General features: G+C 42.2%; 1 long non-coding RNA gene across 1 annotated transcript; it reads right to left on the bottom strand.

The window, feature by feature from the left end:
• Window positions 1–664: 664 nt before the first annotated feature.
• LOC118522060 (uncharacterized) lies at window positions 665–12,016 on the bottom strand. The gene is made up of 3 exons (XR_013447354.1): window positions 11,892–12,016; window positions 9,732–9,879; window positions 665–1,007 (listed from the first exon to the last, which is right to left on the bottom strand). It is a non-coding gene; the product is annotated as an uncharacterized LOC118522060 (long non-coding RNA).
• Window positions 12,017–24,382: the final 12,366 nt, after the last annotated feature.

The following is a 24,382-nucleotide window of genomic DNA, read 5'->3' as shown; positions in this document are numbered from 1 at the left end:
TTTCCTTTAAAAAAATAGCACAGCTTGTATGAAGAATGGATAGTAGTGGAGGAGGGGGTGGTGGGCACAATCCAGGAAGGAAGGCCAGTTATCAGGGTATTGTGATACTTCAGGTGGGAAATGATGAAGATCTGAACTGGGACAGTTGCACTGGGGATGGAAGGAGCAGGGTGGGTCCCCGAGAAGAGAAGAGAATGGATGGGGATCGGTGGGTCCTTGGGGGATGTGGGAAAAGCAACACGTCAAAGAAGTTTCCCACATTTCCAGTTCACACCTGAAGAAAACCAGGTCGGCATCCCAGCAGTAGCCATGTACTATGGGGAAAGAAACCGAGGCCTCGAGAGGCACTTTGATCAGGCGTACACAGTACCTCAATGGCCATTTTGGAAGCCAGGAATCCTTGTAGCTGAGCTGGGCCTCTTTCTATGGGACCTGCACATTTGCAGGTTTGGATGGATGAAGAAAGCATCGTGTGGAACAAGTGACGCCATTGGATTGGATGACCTTAACTGGTCCCTCCAGCACTCACAAACATCCTGGGAGGTGATCAGATGAATGTTCATGGCTGCAAAGTCCCGCCTCAAAGTCTATCAGATCAGTATTTGGCCAAGAACCAGTTAATGTTCTAAAATATTTAGTAAATGAACAGATGCTGACCAATACATGCCTAGGCTAATGGTTTACTTTGTAACAGCATCAGGATCAGAATTGTTGACCTGGAAAATGACCCCGGCTTTGCAAAACACTGAAGGCAGCAGGATCCAGGGACAGAGAAGACAGGAATCCCACACTTCGAAATTCTCTCAATTACAAGTACTACTTCCTAAGTAGAATTTTTAACTGAAAATACTTCATAACTAATCTTCACAATTAGAATCACAGCTCCCTTGTATTTTTCCTGGATACAGACAGTCCTCCTAAAGGCACTCCCAACAAGTGATTTTCCATCCTCCATTTGAATATTTCTGTCATAAAAATTTCTTCCACATTAAGCGTCTTGTCTGTTCCTGTTGAGAAGGAGGTAAGATATGAAATGAATATAAAAAATATTAAGAAAGACTAGTGTTTATATAAATATTGAAAAATTGTATATTCTATTATCTCTCTACTATTAGAAATTTTATTTCATAGGCCCTATTCTTTTTTTTTTTTAAGATTTTATTTATTTATTTGACAGAGAATGAGAAAGCACATGAGAGGGGAAAGGGTCAGAGGGAGAAGCAGACTCCCTGCTGAGCAGGGAGCCCGATGCGGGACTCGATCCAGGGGCTCCAGGATCATGACCTGAGCCGCTTAACCAACTGAGCCACCCAGGCATCATAGGCCCTATTCTTAACGTTAGGGAGAGTGCAGCATCCAAACTGCTAATTCCTCTGGAACAAGAAAGTTGAACAACTCTGGATGGTATCTCAGACTCAAAGAGGTGACCTTTGCAGACAGCATAGCATTGTTTGTAACTTTTAATTTTGATATTATTTCAGACTTATAGAAAAATTATAAAAATTGTATGAGGAAGTCCCATAACGTTTTGCCAATTTCCAATTTTTTACTTTTGCACCCTTTGTTGTTCTGTCTCTCTCTTGTCTTTCTCCCTCCCTACACACACATACACACACACACATACTTTTTCCTGAACCATTTCAGAGGAATTTGAAGACATTGTGCCCCTTCACCCTTAAATAATCCAGTGTGTATTTCCTAAGAATGAGGACATCCTCTTATATAACCATAATACAATTGTCAAAGTCAGGAAATTTAACATTGATAATAATACGATATGGTCCCTATTCAAATTTCAGCAACTGCTCCCGTAATCTTTACAGGTTTCCCTCTGAGGTCCAATCCAGGATCATACATCGCATTCAGTTGATCATAGCTCTTAAGCCTCCTTTTGCCTGAAACAGTTTCTAAGCATTTCTTTGTCTCTCTAGACCTTGACATTTTTGAAGAGTACAAGCTAGTTATCTTGTAGAATGTCCCTGAGTTTGGGTTTATCTGATGTTCCCTTGTAATTAGATTCAAGTTATGCATTTTGGGCAGAAATACCATTGAAAGTGATAGAGGGGCAGAGGGAGAGAGAGAGAGAGAATCTTAAGCAGGCTCCACACCCAGCATGGAGCCTGTCGTGGGGCTCGATCTGATGACCTGAGATCATGATCTGAGCTGAAATCAAGAGTCAGACTCTCAACCGACTGAGCCACCCAGGCACCTCAACCAGTGTTCTATTTCTTGACATGGGTGATAATTATAAGAATGCCTTGTAATAATTTATTAAACTGTTTTTTGTGGTCTGCTCTATCAACTCTATTTCACAATAAAAAGGTTAACAAATGTATTAGGAAACCTGCTCTGAATCCCATGGACTAATGACACAGGGCCACACTCTCCGGAGACAAATCAAGAACTTTCTCTCCAATGTCAGCTGACCCTGCTGTTCAGACCTTCTGTTTTGCCTTTGATAGAGTGACACATTCCAGTCACATTGTCTCTAACCTTTTCAAATACAGGCTGCGAAGTGTTTCTCTAAGAAGATGCTCTACCCCTGTAATTTCAACCGGACTGCACACCGAGAATTATGAATAGAGATGCTTGAGCGTCCTTAGGTGGCTTTTTGGACTTCCTTCTCTCACCTTGATGAATCCATGACATTTTCTTGTTAGGAGTACTTGGGTGTGAAGCTCTCATTTGACTTCTGCCTAAGAATTACTCTCTTCCTGGTTGGCTTTGCCTTGTTTTGCCTGGTGTACTCTTTATATGTTCAGAGATGAAGCTCCAAGACATTTTCTAACTGAATCACATTTTCCTCTTTTAAAATCACTAGCTCAAATTTCTCCTTTTCTTCCTACTTCAAGAGATATTCAGGCATTTCTTACAGGGTTTTACTGTGAATTTCCCAAGTAAACTTTGAAATGTTTAAATTATATGATAGAAACTAAAAATTTAACTCTGACTCTGAATTTTGATTCTAATACTCTAAAGCTACTTTCATCTGTTTCACTTAAATATTCCATGTTTTCTGGTTGCAGTTACTCCATTTGCTAAAATTACTCAGTGGCTTTATTTTTTATTTTATTTTTTTTTAAGATTTTATTTATTTATTTGACAGAGAGATATAGCGAGAGCAGGAACACAAGAAGGGGGAGTGGGAGAGGGAGAAGCAGGCCTCCTGCCGAGCAGGGAGCCCGATGTGGGACTCGATCCCAGGGTCCTGGGATCGTGACCTGAGCCGAAGGCAGACGCTTAACGACTGAGCCACCCAGGGGCCCAGTGGCTTTATTTTTTAAATCATGTTCCTATTTTTATTATTTGAGCCAGCCTACTCATTGCTGCAAATTAATTACCACACCCTCGTACTATTCTATAAAGACCTACAACTTGGATCTCAGCCAAAGTTTTTAATCTGGTTTTGGCATCTGGATCAAATTCTTTATATGAGGGATCCTTTTGCTTGTTTGTTTCTTTTATCTTTGAACACAATTCACCCAACAAATAGATTTGAGTACATCCTCTAATCCTGACACTCTCTTGGGACACCAGTGTCTCATAAGACCCACAGCCTCTAGATGGGGGTACTTTTCTTCAGGTCAGGCTATACCAGGGATTCACATTGTACTAATTCTAAGAGCCAACCAGCTTGGGTTTTGAGTCACTGACTGTTAACAGTGTTTTAGTGAGATTCTTTACTATTATAACGGGAAGACTTTTTAGACTTTATTTGGAGTTAACTTGGGTCTCGCTTTCCATGAATATATTCTCCAAATTTCCTGAAGCTACGGCAGGGTAAACAACACCTTTATCGGGACTCTGAGGGCTGGAATCCTTACCCTCTAGCACAGTTGCTAACTCCCCTGGTTCGGTGACATCTGTCCTACTTGCTCAGTCAATTGCTGGAAAAGTATCAGGCCTGATGTAACCGCTTCATAAACTCCCAGCCGAGGGGTGGCTCAGTTGGTTAAGCGTCTGTCTTCGGCTCAGGTCATGATCCCAGGGTCCCAGGATCGAGCCCCACGTCGGGCTCCCTACTTAGCGAGGGGTCTGCTTCTCCCTCTCCCTCTGCTGCTCCCCCTGCTTGTGCTCTCTCTCTTTCTCTGTCAAATAAATAAATAAAATCTTAAAAAAAAAAAAAAAAACCTCCCAGCTGAGCACAGGAGGAGATTTGAGACACATAAAGGATGGAATTTTCCTACTCACACATTTACTCCTAGTCCAATTCTCCAACTTGGGGGAGTGGTTTGAGCTCTTACCTTTCTCAAAATCTCCAGCTATGGACTCACTCGTGATTTTGTATACAGACATGGTATTTGAATCTTATTACTTGCATTGTACCTGAGACATTAACCCATTTGTATTCTCAATACATTTGGAATGCTTTTAGTGCTTCCATCAGAAACAAAGATGTGCATGAGATACCCTCTCAGAGACAAGAATTCATGAGCCTTTCCACTTGAAATAGTTGCAGACGGTTATTTTAATTATATAATGTGTCAGTCACCTTTAAGGTATAGCAGGCCACTAACTATTTTGCCTAAAAATAGCATAGTAAGGATCAAGTCATTGGGTTATCTTTTACGTAGCTAATACCATGTTTTTTTCTGATATAAACTTCATATGGTTCAAAGCCACAGCTTAAAAATATATAGTCAGGGCACGTGGGTGGCAGCTCAGTTGGTTGAGCTTCCAACTCCTGATTTCAGCTCAGGTCATGATCTCAGGGTCCTGAGACTGAGCCCCAGTGGTGGGCTCCACTCACTGGGGAATGTGCCTCTCCCTTTGCCCCTCCCCCTGCTTGTACACATGCATGCTCTCTCAAATAAACCTTTTTTTAAAAAATTAAAAATATAAACCACTACAATAACTGTGAGGTAATCTGACCTTGCAGTAGATGTCACCACAGCCCATCAAGAAGAATCTATTAAAAGAAAATGCTCAACATCACTAGCCATCAAGAAATACAAATCAAAACGACAATGAGATAGCACTTATGCCAGTTAGAATGGCAAAAATTAACCAAACAGGAAACAACAAATGTTGGCGAGGATGTGGAGAAAGGGGAACTCTCTTACACTGCTGGTGGGAATGCAAGCTGGTGCAGCCAGTCTGGAAAACAGTATGGAGTTTCCTCGAGGTGTTAAAAATGAAGGGGGGGGACGATGTTTATAGCAGCAGTGTCCACAATAGCCAAACTGTGGAAAGAGCCAAGATGTCCATGAACAGATGAATGGATAAAGATGTGGTATATATATACAATGGAATATTATGCAGCCATCAAAAGGAATGAGATCTTGCCATTTGCAATGACGTGGATGGAACTGGAGGGTATTATGCTGAGCGAAATAAGTCAAACAGAGAAAGACATGTATCATATGACCTCACTGATATGAGGAATTCTTAATCTCAGGAAACAAACTGAGGGTTGCTAGAGTGGGGGGTGGGGTGGGAGGGATGGGGTGACTGGGTGATGGACACTGGGGAGGGTATGTGCTCTGGTAAGCGCTGTGAATTGTGCAAGACTGTTGAATCTCAGATCTGTACCTCTGAAACAAATAATGCAATATATGTTAAGAAAGAAAAAAAGAAGAAGAATGTAGCAGGAGGGGAAGAATGAAGGGGGGAAATCGGAGGGGGAGAAGAACCATGAGAGACGATGGACTCTGAAAAACAAACTGAGGGTTCTAGAGGGGAGGGGGGTGGGAGGATGGGGGAGCCTGGTGATGGGTATTGAGGAGGGCACGTTCTGCATGGAGCACTGGGTGTTATGCACAAACAATGAATCATGGAACACTATATCTAAAACTAATGATGTAATGTATGGGGATTAACATAACAATAAAAAAATTTAAAAAAAAAGAATGAAGGGGGGAAATCGGAGGGGGAGATGAACCATGAGAGATGATGGACTCTGAGAAACAAACTGAGGGTTCTAGAGGGGAGGGGGGTGGGAGGATGGGTTAGCCTGATGATGGGTATTTAAGAGGGTACATTCTGCATGGAGCACTGGGTGTTATACGCAAATAATGAATCATGGAACACTACATCAAAAACTAATGATGTAATGTATGGTGATTAACATAACATAATAAAATAAATAAATAAAAAATAAAAAAATAATAAAGCTACCCTACAACTGAGCAATTGCACTACTAGGTATTTACCCCAAAGATACAGATGTAGTGAAAAGAAGGGGCACATGCACCGCAATGTTCATACCAGCAATGTCCACAATAGCCAAACTGTGGAAGGAGCCGAGATGTCCTTCAACAGATGAATGGATAAAGAAGCTGTGGTACATATATAAAATGGAATATTACTCAGCCATCAGAAAGGACGAATACCCACCATTTGCATCGACATGGATGGAACTGGAGGGGATTATGCTAAGTGATATAAGTCAAACAGAGAAAGAATTATCATATGGTTTCACTCATATGTGGAACATAGGCAATTGCACGGAGGACTACAGGGGAAGGGAGGGAAATCTGAAGGGGGAGAAATCAGAGAGGGAGACGAACCATGAGAGACTATGGACCCTGGGAAATGAACTGAGGGTCTCAGAAGGGGGGGGTATGGGGTAGCTGGGTGATGGGCATTAAGGAGGGCCCGTGTTGTGATGAGAACTGGGTGTTATACATAACTAATGAATCATTGAACACTACATCAAAAACGAATGTTGTACTATACAGTGGCTAACTGAATATAATTTTTAAAAAAGTCAATGACAAGGAGAAAATCTTGAAAGTAGCAAGAGAGAGGCTAATTATCATGTATAGGGATCCTCAATACAATTAATAGCTAATTTCTCATCAGGAACCATGGAGTCCAGAAGGCAATGGAATGATACATTGGAAGTGCTGAGGGAAAAAAAAAACCCAGCCCAGACACATTTGAAAATAGTTGAATCTATATGTAGGAATGGCCTTCAATTGGAATGATTGCTGAGGGTAGTTAGATTACCATTGAATTCCCCTTTTTACTACCAGAATCTGTTCATCCTAAAAACCTGTCAATGGATATATCCCAAGGAAACACCCAGCATCTTATTGGCATACCAACATTTAAAAAATAATCTAGCGCTGTGAATTGTGTAAGACTGTTGAATCGCAGACCTGTACCTCTGAAACAAATAATACATTATATGTTAAAAAAAAGAAGAAGATAGTTGGAAGGGAAAAATGAAGGGGGGGAATCGGAGGGGGAGATGAACCATGAGAGACTATGGACTCTGAGAAACAAACTGAGGGTTCTAGAGGGGAGGGGGGTAGGGGGATGGGTTAGCCTGGTGATGGGTATTAAAGAGGGCACATATTGAATGGAGCACTGGGTGTTATACGCAAACAATGAATCATGGAACACTACATCAAAAACTAATGATGTAATGTATGGTGATTAACATAACATAATAAAATTTAAAAAAAAATAACCTAGTGTATGGGGTGCTTGGGTGGCTCAGATGGTTGAGCGTCTGCCTTCGGCACGGGTCATGATCTCCAGGTCCTGGGATCGAGCCCCATGTCGGGCTCCCAGCTCATCAGGGAGTCTTCTCCCTCTCCCTCTGCCTCTCCCCCTGCTTGTGCTCTCTCTGTCTCTCTCTCTCAAATAAATAAATAAAATCTTTTAAAAAAAAATCTAGTGTATAGAAAGTTTGGATTTCTACCAACCCCCAAAAAGTCTTTTTAGTTGTTCTTAACAGCTAATAACTCTAATTTATTACACACGCTTATATCTACCAGTTTCTTGCGCTCTCTCTTAAATAAGTAAGAAAATAAAATCTTAAAAAAAAAAAAGATGAGTTTTTCTGAGTCTAGACGAGTGAATCACTTAAGGGACCACCGTCAAAAAAGAGAAGTGTCAAGAAGATTACTGGTTCCAAGCCAAAGATGAGTTCAGTTATAGACAATTAATTTGAGATAGGCAAAACACCCAACTAGGGAATTTCAAGCAGCATCGGAGGATGAAGGATTGAAGTCAGGGCCAGAGATGTAGACAATAGTTGAAATCTTGTAGATTCGCTGCAGGAGAAAAAGGCAAAGTGAGAACAATAGATGGTCACTGATGGGCCACATTTAGGAAGCCAGAAGAAGAATCAGTGAAGGACAAAGAAGGAACAATCCGGAAGACAGAGGAGGTCAGTGTCAAAGATAGGGGAAAAGCTAATTCCTCTGGAAACGGGTAGGCACATAGGTAGATGCTAGAGACCAAGGTGAACATAAACTAAAAAAAAAAACAATCACTGGCAACTCTTGATAATCATACTCTAAAAGGCATACTAGGATTTTTAAATTCATGTTTTACTCATTTGTATGAAGCTTACAACATTCTCATCTCCTGAACTGACATTTTCTGCCATCTCTGATTAGGAATCACATTGAACAAAGGCCGTAGAATCATTATCGGCGCGGGAACAAAGTAAAGGACATCACCTGAACAACTGAATAAAGCTCTAAGAAAACTTCAGCTCCTACGGAAACTCTAAACCTATGCATTCATTCAACAAACATGATTTGAGGGTCCACTGTGTGCCAGGCACTGGACGCACTGTGGTGAGTGAGACTTGGACCTGGCCCCTTGAAGCTTAATATTACTCCATTTTCACACTACTCAAAGAGAGGGGAGCTGGCGGGCACCTGGGTGGCTCAGTTGGTTAAGCGACTGCCTTCGGCTCAGGTCATGATCCTGGAGTCCCTGGATCGAGTCCCGCATCGGGCTCCCTGCTCGGCAGGGAGTCTGCTTCTCCCTCTAACCCTCCCCCCTCTCATGTACTCTCTCTCTCTCTCTCATTCTCGCTCTCTCAAATAAATAAATAAATTTAAAAAAAAAAAAAGAGAGAGGGGAGCTGGCAAGATTATATAAAATTTTAGATCAACACTAAGGGCCCATATGTATAAAATATACAGGCAACTGTTGTAACACAAATATAAATAATTTATTTCAATAATTACGTCAATTGCTCATGGAGGATCCAGTTTTGTTGTTTACTCAAATACAAAGTGAGTAGGCACTTTTGAACTTTTAGTCTCAATTGGCATGATTATGTCTTAAGCATATGTGTTAACCTTATGGAAAATAAATCAGTTACTATTTTGAGGGTGGGGTAGGGTGGACCAGGAAAGAAATACAAAGAAAGGAGAAGCATGAGTCCCTGAAGAGTTCTGAGATGGGGAGAGAGTGATAAACCACCGGCATATGTGCGTGGTTGGGATGCATAAATGGAAATACCATGTGGAAACTGGAGTTATAGAAAAGAGTGTGTAGACAGAGTTCTGTGCAAAGTAATTGTTCAGAGCATTTATGCTGACAGTTTGTAGCATGAGGAAGTAAGTTGTTTCTGGTCACGTGGTGTTCCATAAATAAGGTTAATTTTGTCCCAGCTTTAAGTTGCAAGCTTGCAATTAGACCATGTTTCAAAAGTTTGCATAAATCAGTTGTTTGGCACTAGAGCACAATTTATTGCAGAAGCAACGGAGTAAGTCTTCAGTTTGTAGCTGGGGCAGAGTTTGAGGGAACTCACATTTGTGTGTGTCATCTCTTACGTGCATCTTCAATTTGTTCCCACCACCATCTATCACTGCATTTTACTCAAGAGGACACTGAAGCCCAGAGAATTAAAGTAACTTGTCCAGGGTCAGCTTGCAAGCAGCAGAATAGAAGGCAAACTACCATTTGCTCAGTGCATCTAGCTAGATAAAAATGTTTCTTAAAAAATATGAACCAAAGGCCACCCATATGAGACTCACCAGGATGGGCAGAACACTCAGTTGGAGAATTCAATTGGAAACCCCAGTAGATATTCAAATGCAGATTCCTGGGCTCTCCCTACTAAATCAGACACTGAAGGCAGGGCTCCAGGAATCTCTGGGTTCACAAGCTTCTCTGGTGATTGTTCTAAATGGGGAAATTTGAGAACTATGAAAAGGGTTTAGGAAAAAAACACGAGGTAGAGTAAATTTACACAAGGTTTTTGTTGGCTAATTGCATCCATTTTAAAAAGAGGACGATGATGATGATTAATTGCAAGTAATTCCTAATAGATACAATTTAAGGTGTCTTAGTGACTTTATTCCCTCTGCTGCATCAGTAGTATATGTGTGGGGGAGACTTTCTCTGAGGTCCGCTTTCCAGCCTGTTTTCAACTTCCTTCCTCTCTTCCTTTCTTCCACTTCCGGACCCAGAGACTCTCTCAAACAGCTCAGCTGGGTTTGGTGTCACTGCCAATCCTCTAAGAACTCCCAGTGATGGGGTAGGGAGAGTGGCAGGGCCAGCTGTGGGTCGTTTGTAAGTCAGGAGTTCTGGATTCCCTGGCTGTTGGGATATTTGTCCTCGTTTTCAGGCAACTCTATGATATTTTCCCCAGAATCTCCTGGATACAATGCACATTGGCACTTAAAGCCACTTTGGGTGTGAAAACCTGAATGATAATGGCCAGTAATCAAAGATACCTCAGGAAATATGCTATCACCACCGTGACAGCTACAGTGGGGAGACGTGGTAAACCCAGGTTATATTTGAATGTTGTTTTGTGATAAACAGATAAATAGAGTTCACACTGATACAAAAACTGTTCCGTCATCTGTGTAAGTGTGTGTGTATGTGTGTGTGTGTCCAGACCTCTGCTTTCCCCAGTATCTCCTGCCACAACTCCCCCTCACCTCCCCTCAGTCCCACACATCAATTTTCTCTCTCATTTCTGTCTAGGGATTAAGTATTACTGACAGGGTTGGCGGGAATGAGTTAGCCACAGTGAATCCAGATGCCAAGGCAACCTCTAAAAACCCATACAGGTCAGGGGCAAGAACTGGAGCCTAAGGGTTAATGATTTGGCACTTTCCCAAGTCTGAAGTTCTAAGTGCTTTTCCAAATGCTGCCGAGGGCTTCTATTGCCGCAGCGGGTCCCTGCCCTGCCAGGAGGCTGAGGTCAGCACCTTGGGTGAAATGGCCCCTCCTTGGTTTCTGACAGACATTAGCCCTTGGAGAGAATCCAGGTTCCCTGGGGGTGGTCTCAGGACCCCAGGTCCCTCGTAATCAATTCTGCCTCCCCTTCTGCGGATTCTCCTCTCCAAGGTTGTCTGCTGGCCTGACCCATCGGGACGTTGGCCGGAACTGCGGAGTCAGGAAATAAGGGTTGGGTGGGAATTGTAGTTCTTTTAAAAATAAATGGTACACACTGAAAGAGGGGCCTTAAAGATAATTTGATTTAGCATGCTCTGTGCTCAAATTGGAAAAAAAAGAGATGTAGGGCTTTTCTTAATGCTGTTTATTACCAAATAACTCAAGTGTTGTTCAAGCAACAGACATTTTCCATAAAAGAACATTCCTTGATAAGCACCCACAAACACGTTTAGCTCTAAAGGTTTGTACCCATAGAGAAGAAAAAAAGCTACTCCCTCTGGGGTTGAGGGGGAAAGGGTAACCTAATAAAACCATCATTTATATTTAGAATGTACATTTATCCCACAGGCCAACCAGAGGATAGAGGTCATCTAAGGATGTGCTCAAGATAGAAGCCACTCTATTGCCAAGTTCCAGTGGTTCACTCCCAATCTCTGGGGATAAGAGAGGACGAGTGATTTAGTGTCATTCTGGAACTGACCCAGAGCTAAATGCGCTATTCCATATCTTGCTTGTCCTTTTGTTATAATTTGGATCCACAGTAATAATACCTGTAGCTAATATTTACCAGTCTCATAGAAACACTGCCCTAGATCCTTAACTTGATTACTTGTTTTGTGTTTGCAGTAGCCCTGTGAGGCAGGTACCACCATTTTTGTCATTTCGTAGATAAACTGAGGCACAGAGGTGCCTGGATCACACTGATGGTACTCTGTTCATCTTTTGTTGCAGAGCGGATTATCTTAAAACGTAATGGCTTAAAACCCTATTAATCACTTTATTCTTACCTCTCATGGTTCCAGAGGTTGACTGCACTCAGCGAGGCGGTTCTCACTTCGGGATTCTCGCTCGGGGTCTCCCACGCAGTTGCAGTCAGATAGTGGCTGTGGCTGGAGTCGTCTTGTGTCCTGTCATGTTTCCTCATTCGTGTGTCTGCTGGCTAGGATCCAAGATGGGGCTGTCATCAAGAACCCCACACATGACCTCTCCACGTGGCCTGGACTTCCCCCATTGCATCCCAGCTGGGCTCTAAAAGCAAGCATCTCTAGAGGACAGGTAAAAGCTGTATTTCCTTTAAACTGTTTTTTTTTTTTTCAGTTAATTATAGACTTAATAGGAAATTGAAATACAGTTATAGAGTTCCATGAACCCTTCATTCAGCTTCCCCTAATAGTGTGGTCTTCTATAACTGTAGACCAATATTATAACCAGGAAATTGACATTTGCCCAATGCTACAAAACTAGGTTATGAATTTATTCTGTTTTACCGGTTTTTACAGGCACTCATTTGTGTGTTTTTGTGTGTGCGTGTCTATGTTCTGTGTAATTTGATTCCGTGTTAAGATATATATAATCATCACAATCAACATAAAAAACGGTTCCCCAAAAGGACTCCTTCATGCTATCCCTTTAGAGTTTCTCCCACCTCTCCCCAGCCCCGTAGTTGTCCCCTAGCAACCACTGAACAGTTCTCCGTCTCTATAGTTTTATCATTTTAAGAAAGTTACATAAATGAAATTATATAGTTGTAAACTCTTGAGATTGGCTTCTTCACTACACCACAAGCCCTTTAGATCCATCCAACTGTGCGTGCATCAATAATTGATTCCTTTTATTGCTGAGTAATAGTCCATGTGTGCCTTTAAGACCTGGTCTTGGAAGTCACACAATTTCACTTCTGTAATAATTACAGTCCTGTCCAGATTCAAGGGGAGAAATGCACCCCCTCCCCACCTTGATGAGAGTAGCATTGATATCCCTTTCTAAGAAAGACCATGAAGGACAGGAGAGCTGTTGTTGCCACCTGGGAAAATACAGCCCTCGACAGATGGTTAAGTGGCAAAGGTAGAATTCAAACCCAGATAGTTTGATTCTAGAGCCCCTATTTTTAGGGTGACATCCTGTGTGTTCTTGCCACAACAATGGGAATGAAATTATTGCAAAGTTAACTGAAGAATAGGGCTATAAATATTTCTTAAATACACAACATTAATTTTATTTAATTTAAAGAATTTGGAGATAAATAGGAGAGGGTTGGCAAAATCAGAATCCTACATGTTTACTGAGGAAAAGTGTTGGGAAATGTTTAGTTAAGCAGCCTGGATGTAAAAAGACAGATCTTATCATTTCCTTTTTCAGTCTATGGAACTTCTGACCTCTTACCTCTCTGTTTACTAGAAATACTCCATGAATGTTTACTACTCAGGAAGATCTCCATACCCACTGAAGTTGGAACCACGCTTTTATTCTACAGATTTCCTGAAGGGTTCTATCTTTGCTACATGGATTATCCAGGATGCTTTACTAACAGGAAAAAAATTCTGGAACCACAGCCTTGCTACTACCCCAAATAAGTCGATCCTCCATCCACCATGGGGCCTCTCTAGCCCATAGGCACCTTCCATAGTGAATTGGAAAAAGACACCCTTTCCACTGGGCAGATACATCTCATGACTTAACCTCTGTTGCTCCAAAATAATAGAAAACATGTGTTGGTCTCTGCCCCCAGTTCTTGGCACAGAGCTCTTAGAACTTTGTAATTTCATAAATGAAAAGAACACTAGGAGCATCTTTTGTTCTAATTCTGGTCTTTGATCCTGAATCCTGACATGGAGCTCCTAAATTCCCTGGGATTTCCAGGATGATAAGAGTGCCTTTTGTTCTAACCAGGCAACTTTGGTTGGGCTCCTGTATGGCGCTGGTGCCCAGAAAGACCAAGCCATGATCAGCAGCTTGGAACTTTCAGCTCCATCCCCCATTTTCTGGAGAGCGGCTGCAAATTGAGTTAAGGGTCGATCAGGCTTACCTGATGAAGCCTCCATAAAAATCCCCAAAGTATAGCATTTCAGAGCTTCTGAATTAATGAACATGTAGAGATTTGGGGAGAGTGGTGGTCTCAGAGAAGTCATGGAAGCTCCCCGGCTTCCCCGGAAGGTCCCCGGAAGGTCCCCACATAACCTACCCTACGCATCTCTTGCAGCTGTCTGTTCCTGAGTTATAGCTAGTAAACTAGCAAATTAATTGAACTCAAGGAGGGGCTCATGGATTTACAGCCAGTTGGTCAGAAGCACGGGTAGCAACTTGTGACTGGCATCTGAAGTGGGAGCAGTCTTGTGAGACTGAGCCTTTAGCCTATGAGACCTAACACTGTTTCTAGGTAGGTAGTATCGGACTTTGGTTAAATTTGTGGGACACTTGGTCAGTGTCTGCTGAGAATTGGAGAATTGCTTAGTGGTGTGGGGGTGGGGGGAACGCCACATACTAGAGTGGCATTCACCAAAGCTCAACTCACAATCCTGGTAGCCCTGCCACTCAACATTTTTTCCATTGGTTCCATAAACACTGGAGTGCCTACCATGAGACAAGAGTTTTGCCAGTTGCTAGAGGTCCAAGAGCATTCACACTGCCCATAAGGAGCTTGTAGACTGCAGGAGAAGCAAGCCAAGTAAGCGGAGAATACAACATGATATCGTAAATATTGACAGACATGACCTGGAGGTCTCAGGGGGAAGCATAAACCTGACTAGAGGTGGGGAAATGGCTCTCAGGGAACGCTTCCCAAACAGTGAGTTCCCTGAGCTGAATTTTGAAGTTTAAGTTCTGGCAAACAGGACTTAGCCAAGGGAATGGGGGTGAAGAGAGAGAATGGGAAGCAGTGACCCTGGAAGTGGGCAGGGGTCACATAATGGGACTCAGGGCCACTGTTAGCTCTACAGAGGCTTTCGTACAATTTTAGAAAACAGCCTCCCTGCCCCCTGAAATGCCGTAGAGAAAGCACCTGTATTAATTTTCTAGTGCTGCTGCAACAAATTACCACAAATTTGGTGGCTTAAAAACAAGAGAATTTATTCTTGTAGTTGGGAAAGCCAGATGTCTCAAATCCAATTGTCAGCAGGACTGGTTCCCTCTGGAGGGTCTGAAGGAGAACCCCTTCCCTGCCTCCCTCTGACCTTCTGATCTGGTGCTTGCCAGCAATCCTTGGCTTTCCATGGCTTGTAGACTCATTGCTTCAATCTCCATCCCCATCCTTCTGTGAAGAAATACTTTCCTATGTTTCCTCTTCCCTATCTATGTCTTTCTCTCTTCTTTTTTTTTTTAATATTTTATTTGTTTATTTGACAGAGTGGGGGAGCACTATCAAGGGGAGGGGCCCAGGGAGAGGAGAAAGCAGACTCTCCACTCAGCAGGGAGCCCAACTTGGGGCTTGATCCTAGGACACTGGGATCATGACCCGAGCCGAAGGCAGATGCTTAAGTGACTGAGCCACCCAGGTGCCCCATGTCTTTCTCTCTTCTTAAAAGAATACTTGTCACTGGATTGAGGGCCCACCCAGTTAACCTAGAATTATCCTATCTCGAGATCCTTTACTTAATGCCATCTGCAAAGATCATTTTGCCAAACAAGGTCACACGCATGGATACCGGGAGTTAGGACTTGGACTTCTTTGGGGGGACCACAACTCAACCTACTACAACCGTCTTGGTGAATCAAGTGGGACCTAGAGCAGGGCACAATTGTATATACATCACGGTGGGCCTGGCCCTGCTAAGTTGAGCTCTGCCTACCTACCCTCTAGGGGTAAGAGTGGACCTAGGATGAAAATGCCAGTCCCTATTATTCGGGGCTTGTGTTCATCACTCGCTGCATCTGCTTCTCACTCCAAAGACAAATAAAAAGTACTCTTAAAAACAATCTGCAGAACTTACCAACCTTTTACTCTAAGTTGGAACCCAGTCAGGAATGAGACTAAGCCTTGTTCAAAAATGCTAACAGAGGGGCACCTGGGTGGCTCAGTCAGTTAGGCATCTGACTTGGTTTCAACTCAGGTCACGATCGCAGGGTCCTGAGATCTAGCCCCACATCCGTCTCCGTGCTCTGCGCAGAGTCTGTTTGAGGATTCTCTCTCTTCCTCTGCCCCTTCTCCCGCTTGTGCACTTTCTCTTGCTCTCTCTCTAAAATAAATAAATAAAATCTTATAGAAAAAAACGGTAACAGAAAAGTTGGATTTAACCAAGCAAACATTAAGTTAGAGACTGTGTAACTAGAAACTTAAGAAATGGGAACCTGAAAAGGAAAGCTAGAGAAAAACTCTTTTCACTAAATTCTTTAAATTTTTCCTCAGGTTAATGTGTACACTACTATGTTCCAGTGGTTACAATAGTGAGTTCATTCAATCTAAACCCTGTAATGGAGAGGTTTACAGTAGAGTATTTGTCATCTCTGTCATCTTTCTGAATGATCTTCTTTATAGAATTCCACTTTCAGAGACAGTACATGGCTTTAGAATTAATATCAAGTCTAGAAGAAATTGTGGAGGCATTGAACGGACTGGGGTGGTATTTGCTATTATACAGAAAGGGGGATTTAAGCACTATTCAGCACTCAAAACTTAGAGCCTGTGTCTGGAAAATTACGTAGTTCATTTACTTACCAAAGTAATGTCAAAGACTTTTTGTCATGTCAAAGAAAATTTATTCAATAAAATCTTTCATTTTATAACCAAGCAACAGGCATCCCCAGAAATTGTGGTTTAAAAAAATCTTTATCCTGAAGATTTGAGATGTGGTAATCTAGCAATTGAAAGGTTCTGAATCCTTTATTTGAACCTTGAGCCAGATTTCAGGTGTTAGAAATGTCACAAGGTATATATTCTGCGTATTATAAGCCACCTGCAGAAGGGTCCAGGTTCCCCATACTTAACTACAGTATTTTTACAACCAAACATGAATCTTCTCATTGTGGGACAGATTAAAAACTATAGCCTCATGTCAGTCCAGATTAGATTATTGAAAACACTTTCAGCTTCCAGAACTTCTCATATTTTCAAATTGCTGAAGAGGCACTGTAGACATGTAGGTAATATTTCATCTCTTCTTGAAGAAGATAATGATTACCTAGAGCTTATCCAACCAGTGCAGACACACCCTCCTCCACCGCTTCCATCCCTCCAGCCAGCCCCTGATAATGGACAAGGTAGTTTGAACTCTGATCCTTTGACCACATCCCGAAGCCACACAATCTGGGGTACGATTGGAACTAGTGCCTACAACTCCAGATTTCCAAGCCTAAATTTATTCATTTCTTATAGATTAAAATTCTTATAAGTGATTTTCGTGCCTATCATTTTACCATTAAAAGTGGGAACTCATTTTTTAGGCATAGGACTTAAAAGAAGATTTATTTTTAATAAATGGAAAGATGTAGCATATTTGCACATGGTAAGTCAATATTACAAATGTACTAAGTGTTCACAAATTTAAAAGTGGAATGCATTTTTCAATCAAAAGCCAAATGAGATTGGGGAGAAATTTTGAAAAAGCAATTAAAGTCTGTTGGGAAGAAAAACATGCAAGAACCGTCAAGAAAACTTGGTAAAAGAATAAAGAAGTAATAGCATTAACAGTTATTAAATAGTCAATCAACAATGAGGTGCTAGTGTAAGAATAGAGATTCATTCATTTTGTCATTCATTTTTTCAATAGGATCTTTTAAGAACCTATTCTGTGCCAAGCCCTAGAGAAACAGGAAAAAACAAGACGGATAGGGTCCCCTTCTCATGAAGCACATATTCTAGCAGGGGAACTAAATATGGGAGGGGCAGAGGGAGAGAGAGAGAGAATCTTTTTTTTTTTAAGATCTTATTTATGAGAGAGAGAGAGAAAGAGAGAGGCGGAGCAGAGGGAGAGGGACAAACAGACTCCGTGCTGAGCATGGGGCCCCACAAGAGGCCCAATCCCAGGACCCTGAGATCATGACCCAAGCAGAACCCAAGGGTCGCACATTCAACTGACTGAGCCACCTAGGTACCCTGAGAGAGAGCACTGTGCGCAAGGAGCCTGATGCGGGTCTTGATCTCATGACCCTGAGATCACGACCTGAGATGAAATCAAGAGTCAGGCGGTTAACCGACTACACCACCCAGATGCCCCCAAAGGATAGAGACTGACGTGGGCTGAGGTTATTTGTTACCACTGCCAAGTTTTTCAGTTTGACGAAAACAACCTTTTTTGTAGATTAGGGGTCAAAGGTACCTCATGGCCAATCTTAAGGTCTAAACTTCATCTTTTCAGAGATGTCAAGTGTCAAATACATTTTCCCCTAGTCAAATGATAAAAGAAAAGCATTTTGTTGGTCAAAATTTACTCCATTAAAAAAATAATAAAACTCTATTTTTCTGGCCCTTACATATTTCATTTTCTCCTTTATCTCTTCTGTAACATTAGGTAGGTTGAGTATACAGGCATGGAAGGCATTTGGGCTTCCTTATCTTTCCAAAGAAAGAAGGTTTTAAAGGCCAGAAAGTTTTCTTTGATATACCTTTTCCGTAATTTCTACAATGTTCCAACAAATGTGCATTAATACTATAACTAGAAAATAAGATCATAAAAGCGGGGTGCCTGGGTGGCTCAGTCAATGAAGTGTCTGACTCTTGGTTTCGACTCAGGCCATAATCTCAGGGTCGTGAGATTGAGCCCCGCATTGGGCTCCATGCTCAGTAAGCGATCTGCTTGAGAGTCTCTGCCTCTCCCCTTCCCTCTGCCTCTCCCCTTGCTCGCTCGCTCTCTCTCTACAATTAATAAACAAATACAATCTTTTTAAAAAGAAAGAAAAACAAGATAGTAAAAACAGAGCACTCTAAATATCTTGCTATTATTCATCAATTGCCACAAGACTGGCGAGTCATTTTTCATGTCATTTCAACAATAGCCCCATATGCCAAAGTGCATTTACCAGTCCACGTGCATCATAACTCAGGAAAGGTTGTCTCTACTGATAGTTTTTCAGGCAGCAGAGAGGTACAGACCCCCCAAAATAGGTAAACTCAGAGCTGTTTGAAAGCACACTTACAAACCAGAATGCCGAATTTCTTCTAAGTCCCTTTGGAATTCTTGAAGCACATCTAAGGTGATGTTATTACAGAGTCTACTACCATTTATATTGGTGGATAGTTTATTGCCAACTCCAGCAGGAATACTGAGATGAGGATAAAACATGTCTTTGTGGGGGCACCTGGGTGGCTCAGTTGGTTAAGCGACTGCCTTCGGCTCAGGTCATGATCCTGGAGTCCCAGGATTGAGTCCCGCATCGGGCTCCCTGCTCAGCAGGGGGTCTGCTTCTCTCTCTGACCCTCCTCTCTGTCATGCTCTCTCTCTCTCTCTCTCTCAATAAATAAATAAAAATCTTTAAAAAAAAAACAAAAAACAACAAAAAAAAACATGTCTTTGTGGGAAACACAGTGACATTCCAGGCACTAGGGCCCGGATTGTCATGCTCAGTGTCAGCAGAAGCAACTCCGAGTTCCACCCCTAAAGGATGACATGAAGGTTGCCAATCATGGTATCACAGGGTCTAAAATTCTACCGTAAGAAAGGCTCCCTGTGCATTGCTAGGGTGCTAAGGCTTCCAGAAGTTCCTATAAATGGCAAAACACCAGTGCCGTCTATGACAAGCTCTAACCCAACTCACTGCCTGGAAGTCAGGAAATAGAGATGTGACAGCTACTCTGGGTGACAGGAAAGAGGTGTGGCACGAGGGGGAGACGGTGCCAAAGACCAATTTCCTGTTTCACAGGTTTTCTAAGTTTGGCCCCACGTACTGGCAAGGTGGTTGGACAACCAGTCCCGCACTCCACTGCGCCAGACGGAGCTGCAGCCAACGCTCCCAATCACCCCTAGGCATAGCGGTAGACACGGAGTTCCTCTACCCTCCCGGACCTTGGCTGCTACCAGGCTCAGAATGGCCAGAAGCAAACCTGGCCAGGCAATCACAAGGGTTTCTTCAATGCTGAGGTTAATGCTCAACAGAAAAGCTTCAGTAACAACTTGGTCTGACCCCCCATATACATCCCTGGCTTGACCACGTGAGTCTCTGTGACATCACCACTTCTATGCATCCAGAGCCACCATTTTAAAATGTCCCAAACTTGGTGGTGTACCAGCAGCATACAGCTTGGTGCCCACAGATATTGTCAAGCTTTGTAACAGCACCATTTCCATGTATTTCTCTTTAGGTGCTTTTATTCTCTTTTCAAGGACAGGATGTTATCACTGAATCCTGCAGAGAGCCACAAACAGTCCTTGTCACATGGTTGTAGAGATTGCTTGACTTACAACCCGGGCAGAACAAATTCTAGATCTGATCATTGTTGGGCAGAATTACCCCGTGTTTCTTGCGTATCTTCTCTTCAGAATAGTTTTCATATCAAGCTAAAATCGGACAACTGTAATCCTAAGGAACATCTCTCCTGCATTATCTAAAACAGAGACTGGCCACCTTTAGCCTTGCAGTCCAAAGTGGAAATGAGAGAGGCTTCAGAGAGTCTTCACTAGGCCAGTTGATTTAAGGCCAAATCAGTGAAAACAGCCACATTCTTTCTAAAAACTATAATCCGAATCCAGATTTATTTATTGTTTATTGCAGTAAACTGGTATAAACCGCATTATCGTGAGAACCACCAGGATTTTGATAGAAGACAAATGAGGGTTGAATCTTGCACAATTACTTATTAGTCATGAGGCTGCGGCATGTCACATAGCCTCTTGGAGCCTTGGTATCACATCTCAAAGTGAAGAAATGGCATTCCTTCATAGGGTTGTCACGGGGTTTAGAAATAAGCATGTATTGGGGCGCCTGGGTGGTTCATTCGGTTAAGCGTCTGCCTTCAGCTCGGTCTTGATCCCACGGTCCTGGAATCGAGCCCCACATCAGGCTCCTTGCTCTGCAGGGAGCCTGCTTCTCCCTCTCCTCCCCGCTTGTACTCTCTCACTGTCTCTCCTTCTCTCTCTCTCAAATAAATAAATAAAATCTTTAAAAAAAAAAAAAAGAAAGAAAGAAGCATATATTGCAACTAGCAAGCGTTCAACAAGTGCTCTGGTTAATTCGCTTAAACTGCTGTTTTTGCTGCCTTCCCCTCCTACTTCCAAGTCTAAAGTATCTCTAAACTCCATATATTTTTACAGCCAACCCCTCCCTCCCCACCACTCCTCTACTTCATGTAACACGGAGGGTGCGAGTTCATTTTCCACAGCTTTTCCCCACTATGGAAAATTTATTGTCATAAAGTGCTATAGAGTGTCATAAAGACTATAGCATTTTAATTCCCTAGCTCAAGAAAAATGGCAGGTCCTGCGGAGTTGAGAGTGGGGTCATTCCAGGGACAAGAGAGGACAGCAGACTTAGAGGGACTTAGCAGTCACAGAATGCAGGCTCATTCCTCAAACACACCACAAGAATGGTGCTATTCACAGGAGGTAAACTAGGAGTTGGTCAGGTCTCTCCTCCTATGTAAGCTCTGGGAAAGCCAAAGGGAATGAGTTTTAGGATTAAAAAATGGTTTCAGTTTCCCCTGCCTGAGTCTTTAAAAAGGAGGGAAAGGCTTTTCCCCCTACAGTCCAGGTCAGATATTTACAACTGACCCACTAACCACTGTAACCACACGATGGGCAGAACACAAGCTGCTGCTGAGGCTAGAAAGTGGGTCTTGCAAGTATTATGAATAAAACATGGCGTTATGAAAGAAACCTCACAGACAAGAAAGGAAATGCTTCCCTCAGAAACCACAAGCGCACAAAGACTGTTTCATCTCCTTCTGGATCAGAATCTGCAACTGAGAAGTTCAAAGACTGCTTTCAATAGCCCAAGGGTCCAGTGTACTCTGAAATAGTTGCCAAAATCGCTCCTTGGCTGTTGGTACAAAATCCTGGTGATCCCCCAATTGTACCAAAAGAATCAGTTGATTATCAGACTCTACACTCAGTGTCTCAGGAAGGGGAAATAGAGACAGCCATTCTAACGGTTTCCATCAATATTGAAATGTACCTATCCCTTGATTTGGCAAATCCGCTGCAGGAAATCTATCTTAGGGACATGCTTATTCACAAAGTTAAATATATATTTATATAAAAATGCCGCTGCAGAATTGCTTAGCATAGCAAACAATTAGAAACTACCTAAATGTCTCTTTCTAGAGGAACAGTTGAATGTCTTATGATGTAATACAATGGGACAGGCAGAGAAGTAAAAATAAATAGATTTATGTGTCCCAGTAAGGAGAGCTTTCTAAGGGGCTTTTAAGGGGGTGGGGAAACTACACAGAATATCGCTATAATCCCATCACACAGGTGTCTACTAGAAGATAGTGGTGTAAAAGAAGTATAAGGCAATCATGTATTCATTCAAAAGATTTATTTAGCAATGACTGTGTGCCTTTTATTACTCCAGTTATGGAGAGACAATGATGAATAAAATAGAAAATCTCTTCCTTTAAAAAAAAAAAAAAGAAACAAACAAATGCCACAACTGTTTTTATATTTACCTACGTATGTAAAGACTTAGTATACTGTCTTCAGCGACACATACTGAAATGTTCAGAGTGCTTATGACTAGAGAAAAAAGTTTGCTGGGGAAATGGAGGGAAGCTGTAACATGTGATTCAATATCTCTCTATACCATTAGAGCTTTCAGCAAGAGTGTATTTGAGCATTTCTGGAATCATTTTAACTAATTGCTTTTAAAAAGAAATGTAACAATAATTAAGTTAACTGGGGCAGCCCCTCTGGAAAACAGTATGGAGGTTCCTCAGAAAGTTAAAAATAGAGCTACCCTATGACCTAGCAATTGCACTGCTAGGTATTTATCCAAACGATACAAAAATACTGATTCAAAGGGGCACATGCACCTCAATGTTTACAGCAGCAATGTCCACAATAGCCAAAATATGGGAAGAGACCAAAAGTCCATTGACAGATGAATAGATAAAGAAGATGTGGTGTATATATATATACTCTGCCATCAAAAAGAAAGAAATCTTGCCATTTGCAACAACGTGGGTGGAACTAGAGGGTGTTATGCTAAGTAAAAAAAGTCAGTCAGAGAAAGACAAATACCATATGATTTCACCTATGTGTGGAATTTAAGAAACAAAACAGATGAACATAGGGGAAGGGAAGGAAAAATAAAATTAGATAAAAACAGAGAGGGAGGCAAACCATAAGAGACTCTTAACTATAGGGAACAAACTGAGGGTTGCTGAAGGTGATGGGGTAACTGGGTGATGGGCATTAAGGGGGGCACTTGATGGAATGAGCACTGGGTGTTATATGCAACTGATGAATCACTAAACTCTATCCCTGAACTAATAATATACTATATGTTAACTAAATTTAAATTAAAAGTTTTAAATAAATTTAAATGAAAAGTTTTTTTTAAATAATTAACTACTTTGACTATCCTCCCCAAATATTATTTACTTCCCTATATATACCTTCTTTATAAAAACGGGATCTCAAAGAGAATATCTAAATCATGTACCTGTGGCAAATTCACACAAATCTAGGATTTCCTGAGTATATTCACCCAGGATCCTGGGATCTAATTGCTTCCAGAATGGAAGAGACTCCCAGAAGGAATTCATACAATGGACCAAGTAAAAATACTCAAGCTTAGTTTAAGGATTCTGCAGAACCATCCAAAAGGAGAGGGGTCATTTGTGAGTATATACCTGTATAATCCCAGGGGGTTCTCAGATTGCTTTCAAACACAGGGATTTATAACAAAGTCTTAGAGAAGGCTATTTAAAACACGAACCTACCAACAAAATAAAAATCCTCACAGTCTGAGTCAGCAAGAGCATCAGACAATAGTGCATGATATGCCATGAGGAGGAATGAACCCGGGCATGTGAGGGGTGGTTTCTCTATTCCTGAGACAAGTGACTACAGGATGGGTCTGACCCATGGAAACGGGTTGACATTACGATTCAGTCCTAAGAAGCTGAAAGTGACCTGAGTCTCAAGCCACACGGATTGAGGGAAGTGAAGGTGAAAATGTTGGCAGTGACCAGGGAAGCAGGAGACCAACTACAGATGTGGTTGAATAAAACTACACAAGATTGCCAGGAGAACCCCATGGAACTTTCTGAGCTTTGGGGGAAGGGTTTGTGGGAAACTGGGGTTTCCTCAACTCTGGAAAAGAACCAGTCTATGAGCACTGCTCATTATTACAACTGAAAGTCTATTACGAACTCTGCGCCAGCCTGATGGGGCTGAGGAAACCCAGGTTATACTTAAATACCAAGTCCAGGGACGCCTGGGTGGCTCAGTCGGTTAAGTGTCTGCCTTCAGCTCAGGTCATGATCCTGGGGTCCTGGGATTGAGTCCCACGTCAGGCTCCCTGCTCAGTGGGGAATCTGCTTCTCCCTCTCCCTCTGCCTGCCTCTCCCTGGGCTCGTTCTCTCTCTCTCCGCCCCCCCCACCATCTCCAGAAGTTTGACTCCATTTCT

The sequence above is a fragment of the Halichoerus grypus genome, chromosome 4 (genome assembly GCF_964656455.1).
Source record: "Halichoerus grypus chromosome 4, mHalGry1.hap1.1, whole genome shotgun sequence".
NCBI classification, from domain to species: domain Eukaryota; kingdom Metazoa; phylum Chordata; class Mammalia; order Carnivora; family Phocidae; genus Halichoerus; species Halichoerus grypus.
This window is presented reverse-complemented; position numbering and strand designations above follow the sequence as displayed.